Consider the following 10,598-nt stretch of genomic DNA (forward strand, 5'->3'; position numbering starts at 1 on the left):
TCTTCAAAGCTCCACAACCTTCGTGGATCTAATAATTCTTTGATGCAAGTCATGAAGGTTGAGATTTGTTCACCAAAATGAAGTAGATATATCAAATCTAAGACCATTTTCAAGTTGATACAAGTGAGTTGGTGAACAAAGTTAGAAGAAGGCTACAACAACAACAACTACGCCTTCATCCCAAAACAATTGGGGTCAGCGATATGAACCAAAAAAGAAATTCATTTTGGGTCTTCCACATGAATCCTTTTCCTCCAATCATTTCTATCCAACGCCATGTCCTCGGTGAGGTTCAAAGCATTCATATCCTTTCCTATCATCTCCATCCAAGTCTTCCTAGGCCTACCCCGACCTCTTTTAACTAATATATTTTCCCATTTCTCCAACCTTCTAACTGGAGCATCATTAGGCCTTCGCCGAATATGTCCAAACCACCGTAAACGATTCTCTCGCATCTTATTTTCAATGGGTGCAACACCTACCTTCTTACGTATCTCTTCGTTCTGAATCTTATCTTTTATTGTATTTCCACACATCCATCTAAGCATCTGCATCTCAGCTACACTCATTTTTTGAATATGATGTCTCTTGGCAGCCCAACATTCCGTACTATATAGTAAAGCGGGTCTAATAGTCGTCCTATAAAACTTTCCCTTCAACCGCAATGGCATTCTACGATCGCACAGCACTCCAGTAGCACTTTTCCATTTCATCCACCCAACCTTTATCCTATGATTTACATCTCCATCAATTTCTCCATACTTTTGAATGATGGATCCCAAATATTTGAAATAATCATTCACCGGTATATCTTGCTCACCAAGCTTCACTACACTCCCATCACTACTTCGTTGCTTACTAAACCGACATTCCATATATTCAGTCTTACTCTTACTCAACTTAAAACCTCTAGCTTCCAATGTCTGTCTCCATAATTCTAACTTAGCATTAACCCCAGCTCTAGACTCATCAATCAAAACAATATCATCAACAAACAACATACACCACGGTACATTTTCTTGAATTGATCTCGTAAGCTCATCCATCACTATCGCAAATAGGAAAGGGCTTAAAGCAGATCCTTGATGTAACCCAACCGTTATCGGAAAATTGGTTGACACCCCTCCACAAGTGCGGACATTGGTTACTACTCCTTCATACATATCTTTAATTATACTAATGTACTTGAGAGAAACACCTTTCTTCATCATTGTCCACCAGAGAACGTCCCTAGGTACTCTATCGTATGCTTTCTCTAAATCAATAAAAACCATATGCAAATCTTTGTTCCTCTCTCTATATCTTTCAATAAGTTGTCTAAGAAGATGTATAGCTTCCATAGTTGATCTTCCAGGCATAAAACCAAATTGATTCTCCGATATCATGACAACCTTCCTCAACCTAGACTCAATCACCCTCTCCCAAAGTTTCATAGTATGACTCATGAGTTTTATACCATGATAGTTTGTGCAATCTTGTATATCACCCTTATTCTTCTATAAAGGCACCAAAGTACTCTTCCTCCACTCATTAGGCATCTTATTTGTTCGCCAAATCAAGTTAAAAAGATTTGTCAACCATTCTAAACCTTTCTCTCCCAAGCATTTCCAAGCCTCGATAGGTATACCATCTGGGTCAACTGCCCTTCTTGATTTCATTTTCTTCAAAGCCTCTGCAATTTCTTTCTTTTGAATCTTGCGCATGAAGTCACGATTTATCTCATGAAAAGGAATGGAGAAGTCTCCAAGATCTTGAGCATGACTATCATTAAATAGCTTATCAAAATAATCTTTCCATCTCTCCTTAATCTCCTCATCTTTGACTAAAACCCTTTGCGTTTCATCTTTGATATATCTAACCATACCCAAATCCTTCGATTTCCTATCTCTCATCTTTGCAAGCCTATAAATATCCTTCTCGCCTTCTTTGGTATCCAACTTGTCATAAACCTCCTTATATACCTTAGCCCTCGCGTTTCGAACAACTTTTTTTAGCTTCCTTCTTTGCTATCATATACTTCTCCAAATTCTCATTATCACGACTCTTACTTAGATTTCTATAACACTCTCTTTTAACCTTAATAGCTAATTTGACATCCTCATTCCACCATGATGTATCCTTACCTAGTGGTGCACCGCCTTTAGACTCACCCAATACCTCCTTAGCTACCTTTCTCATACCACCCGCTATCTTATTCCACATTGATTCTGAATCCTCCTCGAGACACCAATCAACTTCCTTAACTACCTGCTCTACAAACATTCCTTGTTTAGCTCCTTTCAGTGCCCACCACTTAATTCTAGGATCTATCCTATGTCTATCCCTTTTGCGGCATTGTCTAATTCTAAGATCTAAAATTAAGACTCTATGTTGTGTAGCTACACTTTCTCCTGGTATAACCTTACAATCGATGCAACAACCCCTATCTCTCTTTCTAAGTAGGAAAAAATCTATCTGACTCGTATTAACCCCACTTTTAAATGTTACTAGGTGAGACTCCCTCTTCCTAAACCAGGTGTTTGCTAAGATCATATCATAGGACAAACAAAAATCTAAAATCCTTTCTCCACTTTCATTTCTTTCTCCTATACCATAGCCTCCATGGATATTCTCAAATCCATCCCTACTAATGCCTACATGTCCATTAAGGTCACCGCCGATGAAAAGCTTTTCTCCATAAGATGTCTCTTGTACTACTCCATCTAAATCTTCCCAAAATTGATGCTTAATGGAATCATCTAAACCTACTTGAGGTGCATAAACACTAATAATATTAATAATATCCGTACCTAATACTAATTTAATAAGTAAAATCCTATCACCCTTCCTACGGACCTCAACTACATTATCTATAAACTCACGACTCATAACAATCCCTACTCCATTCCTATTCCTATTTATTCCTGTATACTCAAAGTTAGAAGAAGGCTGCATATAAAAAATGAATATTATAAGACGGTGCAATAGTAAGGGCATACTGAAAATATAAACAGTGGGAAACATTAAATTCCAATATTAAGCCATGTCAGATGGATAAATATTATAAAGTATTTGACTATATATAAGGGTATATCTTCTAACACACTTCCCAAAAAACACAAGGGCAGACATTTTTTCAAAAAAAAAAACCTTTAGCCACGGTCATGACCTAAAAGGTCCAAAAACAAGACCACATGTATGTGACCACTAGGGATGGCAGTGGACGGGGGCGGGGCAGGGGACAAGGTCTCCACCCCTACTCTGTTTCAAAATCCGAACCTTTATCCCCGCCTCCATCCCCGCACGGGGATGAATTTCAACCTCCACCCCCACCTCCATCCCCGTTTCATGTCCTCCATCCCCGGTCCAAACGGGGGCGAGGTGGGGCGGGGCCCTGTTTCCCCTTAGTCTATAGTTATCCCTTAAAAGATTGGGAACGGGGCGGGGCTAGGCGGGGTGGGAAAAAACTTAAGTCCATCCCCACCTCCATCCCCGCACGGGAATAGATTTTAACATTCATCCCCGCCTCCATCCCCGTTTCATGCCCTTCATCCCCGGTCCAAGCGGGGCGGGAAAAAGCTTAAGTCCATCCCCACCTCCATCCCCGCACGGGAATAGATTTTAACCTTCATCCCCGCCTCCATCCCCGTTTCATGCCCTTCATCCCTGGTCCAAACGGGGCGAGGCAGGGCAGCTCCCCGTTGTCCCCCGGTCCACTGCCATCCCTAGTTACAACCACCTCTTGATCTCTTTGACCAAGTTTTTTTATCCAATCCAACCTCACGAATGGATTCAGAATGTTCAAAATAGCGGGAACTGAATTTTGGATCATATTTTTTTGACTAAAAAACATGATTTTATGACCTGACAAAGTATTGCACATTACAAGTCATTGATTTTTTGAAGCTTTATAAAAACCTAAGTGTCGTAATGGAACAATTCAAGAGCCAATTCCTTTAATGCCAACAATGTAAGTGGTGTGTTGCTCTTTGGACGGCCAAGATAAAGACTTTTGGAAAGATGACCCAAGGTTGTAGGAGTTGAGTTTGAATTCAAATGCTCTGTTAGGGTATGACTGATGCTAAAAATGCAAATAAAAAATGCTAATTTTCCAACCTTTTTTATCTAATGATTTCTTCAAACTAAAAGCCCTGTACGTTATCAATTATGAACATGTTAGAGGGCTCCATTGGCAGCTGAGAACGATTAAGATAGGCCACCTTTTCATTCTGTGCACGGTTAGCCGATCCCTTTGGAGGCTGATCACAAACTTATATGGTGTAAAGTGGCCGCCCACTGGTAACATAACATCAGACCTTCGATCTTGGTTTGATATCAAGTATGAGGACAAGCGTGTGCAGTGGATCTGGAAAAGAGTTTTCCAAGTTACAATCTGGTTTATCTGGAAAACCCGAAACACCCAGATCTTTAGTGAGTTGTGGAAGATTAGGCAGCAAATTCAGAAAGAAGGCCGGATACTGGCTAGAGAACATCTACTACAGGTGCTGCATAATTCGGTGGAGGTTGTGGCCAACAGCAGATTAACTTGCTGGTTCCCCCCAAAGGAAGGGTGGCTTCAACAACAATTGGCATTTTGGGTACACCCTCATAAACCATTTAGGCCACTTCATTATGGTTGGAAGTTTTTCTATTCAGAGAGAGAGATGAGTGCGAAGGAATGATGTGGCTGGCCTACCATACTGAATCCACTGGATTCAAAATCCAGTATTAGTCTGGAATCCGGAAGTGCAGATATCGTGGCCAATACCAAAAGCCTTTTAGAAGGTAGGTTTGCTGCCAGCCAAATTCCGATACAGGTGAAGCATTATAAGTTTCACAGTTTCTCTGATAAAAAGATCACAAAACAACTCTAATTGTTTAGCCGGATCTTTTTGCTAAACTAGCGAAGGGGGATCCACAAATCTTTGAAGGACTACTCTTAGATTGGTCTACTGACCAGGGTTACTCGGAAGCGCATTTTGAAAGCTCAAAGTGTGGTGCTTTCAAAACTTGCTGGGAAGCGCAAAAAAAAAATTTGAGAAGCGTGCTTTCCAATTTAGAAAAAGTGAGCTTTCCATTTAAGGGAAGCGTGCATCCCATTTAAGGGATGGAAAGCCAGTTTCCCCCTCGCTTCTCCTTATTTTTTTATTTTTTGTATTTTTCTTACTTTTTTCTTTTCTTTTTTTTTTTGCTTCCCCCTCATTTTCTCTTCGCTTCTTAGGTCGCTTTCGGTTCACTTTCTAGGTCACTTTTGAGACGATTCTTGGTTTACTTCTAAGTCATCTTGCGCTTTCCGCCTCCTTAAATTTTCTAAGTACCTCACTTCCCACTTTCGCTTTCCAGCTTGACAACTCTGTTTAGTAACTTGTATCGGTTCATGGTTACAAAATGAATGAATCAAGTAGGGGTCTGCCTAACCCCAGCTTGCCTTTTAAAAAAATATTATGAACAAGTTAGAGTCTTTGTATTTTTTGTCTAATGCTTGGGGAGAAACCCACCCACTTATTTTCTGGGTGCCCCATGGCAAGGATGATTTGGTTAGGGTCACTTCTACTTTTGGTAGAGGTTTTCAGCCTTTCTCCTCTGTGGCAGATGAACTCAATCTGAGAAATGTCAAATTCAACTAGGGCAGTTAATGGGTTGGGTCAGGGTTGACCCAGACCCACCTAGGTTCGAACCTCAGGTTTTGTCGGGTCATGAAAATAAAATCTCAAACACGGACCTGCATAATTTTTGAAATTTATTTTTATCAAAAACATGTAAAAATTACTCAGGTCAGATAAGATACTCTACAAAAATCATGACCCAACCCCGGCCTTTATATTGCTTGGGACGGGTTTGGGTTGACCTGAATATTATTTGGGTTGGCACTTTTTATGCCCATATACCCAGGACTTTGGGTTCCAGTCGAATTGGATACTCGATACAAACCGAACCTGCTGACAGCCCTAAATTCAAGGACTCAATCATTCAACAAGCTTCCATTCTAGCCTTCTAGATATGGAAGATATGGACTTTGAGAAATATCTAGGTTTTTGGAGATATGAAACACCCAATTGAAGATATCCCAAACATTTTTTTATGCAGTACAGGAACAAGGTGCAGTCGGATGGGGCGTAGGCTGCTAGGTGGGTAGTTTAAGTTCAAATCCCATGGGTGTCACCCCTTGGACAGGCCAGAGCTGATGGCTCCATAGGTGCCAGGGGTGCGCTACAGTTTTATGCTGGAGAAGCAATCATAGGTATGGCAGGCATAGTCTAGCACGATCAGGTCTCTCACCCCGGGGTGCAGGTTTCTCGGTCCTTCATGGAAAAAAATGTTGAAGGTGGTGAAAGGGCACAACCACCCAATAGCAGAAGTGTGGAGTCATGTAGGCAGATGGGTTCCTCCTCAGTAGGGTTGGGTTCAGTTTGAACATTTACAGCCTATTTCATTGTAAATGGAGGGTGGGAATCTCACTCAGCAATTTGGACGGGCAGTTCTTTAGGGTGGGGTGGATTCTCTAAGTAGGATCGATTGGAGCCAGGGAATGGAAAGCCTGGGAGCGTATTCTGCATATTTGTAATGATAAGAAGTATAGATTTTTATAAAGATGCGTGCCGGTTAAAGTATTGAGACCATGCATATTTGATCAATTATTTGGTGTGCTATAATTTCTTTAATAATCATGATATTTAAAAATGTCAATGAAAATAGCATTTAAGAGAGAAAGATTCATTTTATTCTCTTAAGTTGTTCTTTGGTACTTGGGGCTTCTCTTGAATTTTGCGGGAAGTGTGACAGAGAATAAAGATTTGCTTGGTGAATGAGATGAAGCTTTGGGTTTCTCACATCAATCGTATTGGTGAGTCAAACGATAGGTATGTTTGTTTCTATTTGTAAATTTATTTATTCTCTTTTGTATTAATGATTAATTATACTAATAAATGTTCTAGGTATTATCTTTATAGATATAAGTAATTTTGTTGAACCATGTAAAATCTGTTTGTCTTATAGTTATTTGCTTCTTTGTTATTTTATTGTCATTGTTTGCATCAATATCAAATTCGACCTAGTGTAATCTTGAGCACGACTTCAAAATCACAAAAACAAATAACTTTTTGCCCAACATATTTAGATCATTTCGTCCCCAAAACACCTCACCTCACACTCTCCATCCATTTGTAGTTTTCTATCCTCCACGGCTTCTGGATCCAGATTGACTATTCAAAACCTAGATCCAGTATTGGGTTGAGATTGATCCACCCGAATATGTCCTGTTTAATTTTCATCCCTATTGCTCCTGTCACCAGTGGCATAATAAAAAAACATGAGCCAGGCTGGTTTACTCCTTTTGCCGCCCTTACAATCAAAAGATTTAATAGAAGTGGATGGAGATTATGGTTGAACATGAACCTGTAAAAGAAACTAGGCAAATCAGAATCTGGGTTTGGGTCTGGTTTGACCATTGGATTCTTGAGAGAGAGATGGTGCAACATCCTTCAACTTGAATGCCTTGAGCTGACCCACCTAACAGAGCTCATAGAGCTCTTGTAAGCGGAGGGGGTGCTGGATCTTAAATTCAAATTCGAGATGTAAGCAATCAAATGCCCCTTACCAGCCCCAAGGGGCGGTTGACATAGTGGGGTGGGGCCTCGTCTGTTAGACGGGGCAGTCAAGGTTTGATTCTCATGGGCATCGCCCTTCTGCGCAAGCCAACGTGTAGCATAGGCCCCGGGGGCAGGGGTCCTAGCTTCAGAGTTTTTATGTTACTGGCACGACGACTGTAGGTATGGCAGGCTGAGCCAACACAACCAGGTCTTCATGGCGGTTGCGGTTTCCTTGAGTTATAAATTAAAAAAAAAGGCCCCTTACCAAGAAAGGTTAGAAATAGACAACGCCCGGTTCATAAAAACTTCTGAATCCATGTTTTCAATTGAGACTGTTGTAGGATATCAGACAAATAATATAAATTGTTTGGTGCCAGAAAGAGATAAAAAGGGCTCTATCTTTTTTATTGAAATTCGAATAAAAATCTGATTAAAACCCAAATCCGATTAAATGCAAATGTGGGTTTTGGACTAGTTGGATCCGGATTCAGTTCTATCTATTTTCATCTAACTCCAATTCTGAAACCAATTTAGGTCAGATCCAATTAAGTTAGATTCGATAATGACTAGATCTAACCGGAATCCGAGCAGTTGACATCCCTAGCCAAAAGTTAGTTGCATTGTGACATTTTAGAAAGACCAAAGGAGAGTTGTTTAGGTTGAATATAATTGACTAAATTGTTTATTGTTATTTTTGTTTTTATACGAGTACCTCCGTCGCACACCATTTTGTGATAAATAACAAGGTGAGCGTTGTGAATATTTATTGTCATTTACTAATTTGTTGTGGTATAAATCGATTTTAATATAAAGAGAAATTTAAAAAACTATTTACATGTGTTTCTATGAGAGAGATCAGGAAAACTATTTATGTGAAATTATTCTATGGAAAAATGAAATTAGGAAGCTACTGAGAGAGAGAGAGAGACGCTAAAGGATAATATTTTATTTGATATCCAATTGAATCAGACTAAGTTTAGTTGGATTTGGCAAGCCAAAACTATATGTGATTATATTCGGATATGGATATGGTTTTGTTTTTTTGCTGCTGAATTTGGCAGACGTCTAGATTTGACAAAAATCAAAATCCATTTACATGAAAAAACTAGACTTGGTACGAGCTTTTCATTGTTCAAATCCAAATTCAAATTGGAATCCATTTAGCAAACATCCAATTTGGCTACATCCTACTCAAATCCAAACCTTTCACCTCCCTATTAGTGGGGTTTTACTCATCATGTTTGATGCATGTATGTGCATAATTACTCATCATATTTGATTTGTTTGCGGGATGTGACACATAGGGATGGCAGGACTGGGGCGAGGGCGGGGGACAAGGTCTCCACCCCCGCTCTGTCTCAAAATATGGACCTCCATCCCCACATGGGTTTGGATTTTAACCTCCATCCCCGGTCCAAACGGGGTGGGGGCAGGGGAAAGAATAAGTCCATCCCCACCTCCATCCCGCATGGGTTTTGATTTTAACCTCCATCCCCGTTTCATGTCCTCTATCCTCGGTCCAAATGGGGCGAGGCGGGGGAAAGCGTAAGTTCATCCCCGCCTCCATCCCACATGGGTTTTGATTTTAAGCTCCATCTCCGCCTTCATCCCAGTTTCATGTCCTCCATCCTCGGTCCAAACGTGGCGAGGCGGGGCCCCGTTTTCCCCCGGTCCACTGCCATTCCTAGTGACACATCGCTTTTTAGTAGAACTTTACAGATTTCTTGAAACGGGGTGTATGCTACTATTAAGAGAAACAGTAATGTGGAAGTGATGCAATCTTCATGGATCATTTGTCAACAAACACGACCTGGACCGTTAGTATCACATGGACACATTTGGAAATATGAGATTTTTGTGTGAATTGAGTTTTTTTACTTTGTGGATGTCCTCGACATTGTTGATTTTATAAGATCGGGTCAACTTTTTTATTATTATACAGTGAAACCCTTGTTCTACTATCAACTGCATCTTAGATCGACCTTTCAGGAGGGAAAAACTCTGAGGCTAAGACCCACGCCCTCAAGGCTATGCTGAGAGTTGGCTTACACAAGGAAATATGTATGCCTATTGGAATCGAACTTCAACTGCCCATATGACTGACCCAGCCCAACCCCACCATGCAAACTCTCTTGGGGCTTATAGGAGCTGGCACCAATTAAGAAGCATAATCAAGAATTTTTAAGACTTGAAAATCAGTGATTCCAAATGTTCCTAAATATTCAAGCATCCAATAGTTGATTCTTAGCAAACAGACCTTGCCAAACAAATTTTTTGTTTTCGAAAGGCAAGCTGGGGTTAGGCAGACCCCACCAGTTATTATTAAACATACCAATGGGGTTTGAACCTGCAACGTTTCACCACAACGAGACGTGCACTGACAACTCCTACCAACCATGCCGAGCCCCCATTGGTTTGCCAAACATATTTACATGAACAGATTTGCAAAAAAAAAGTGTCAGAAGTGCTTGATTCACATAAAAAATTACTCTCGCTCTCTATATATAGCTTGATTCACATAAAAATTTACTTTCTCTCTCTCTATATAGCTTGATTCACATAAAAATTTACTCTCTCTCTCTCTCTCTCTTTATATATATATATATATATATATATATATAAAGGTCATGGATGCAAGCTTTATTCAATCAATTAACCTCGTAAATGGTTTGATTAATTAGGGATCACTAGATCGATTTTTTTTGGACAAAGAATATGCTTTTTTTAAATGTGAAGAAAATTTAGTGCACAGTAGATTTTCCTTTTACACTTAAAATCCTGCATCCAATAGTTGATTCTTAGCAAACAGACCTTGCCAAACATATTTACATGATTAGATTTGCAAAAAAAAAAAGTGTGGGAAGTGCTTGATTCACATAAACTCTCTCTCTCTCTCTCTCTCTCTCTCTATATATATATATATATATATATATATATATATAACTTGATTCACATAAAAATTTACTCTATATATATAACAAATGTAGTCGTATTAAGCGAACCAAAGCTTCAAAACTTCATCGCATCAAT

The sequence above is a fragment of the Nuphar pumila genome, chromosome 1 (assembly GCF_984573655.1).
Source record: "Nuphar pumila chromosome 1, dmNupPumi1.hap1.1, whole genome shotgun sequence".
Lineage (NCBI taxonomy): Eukaryota > Viridiplantae > Streptophyta > Magnoliopsida > Nymphaeales > Nymphaeaceae > Nuphar > Nuphar pumila.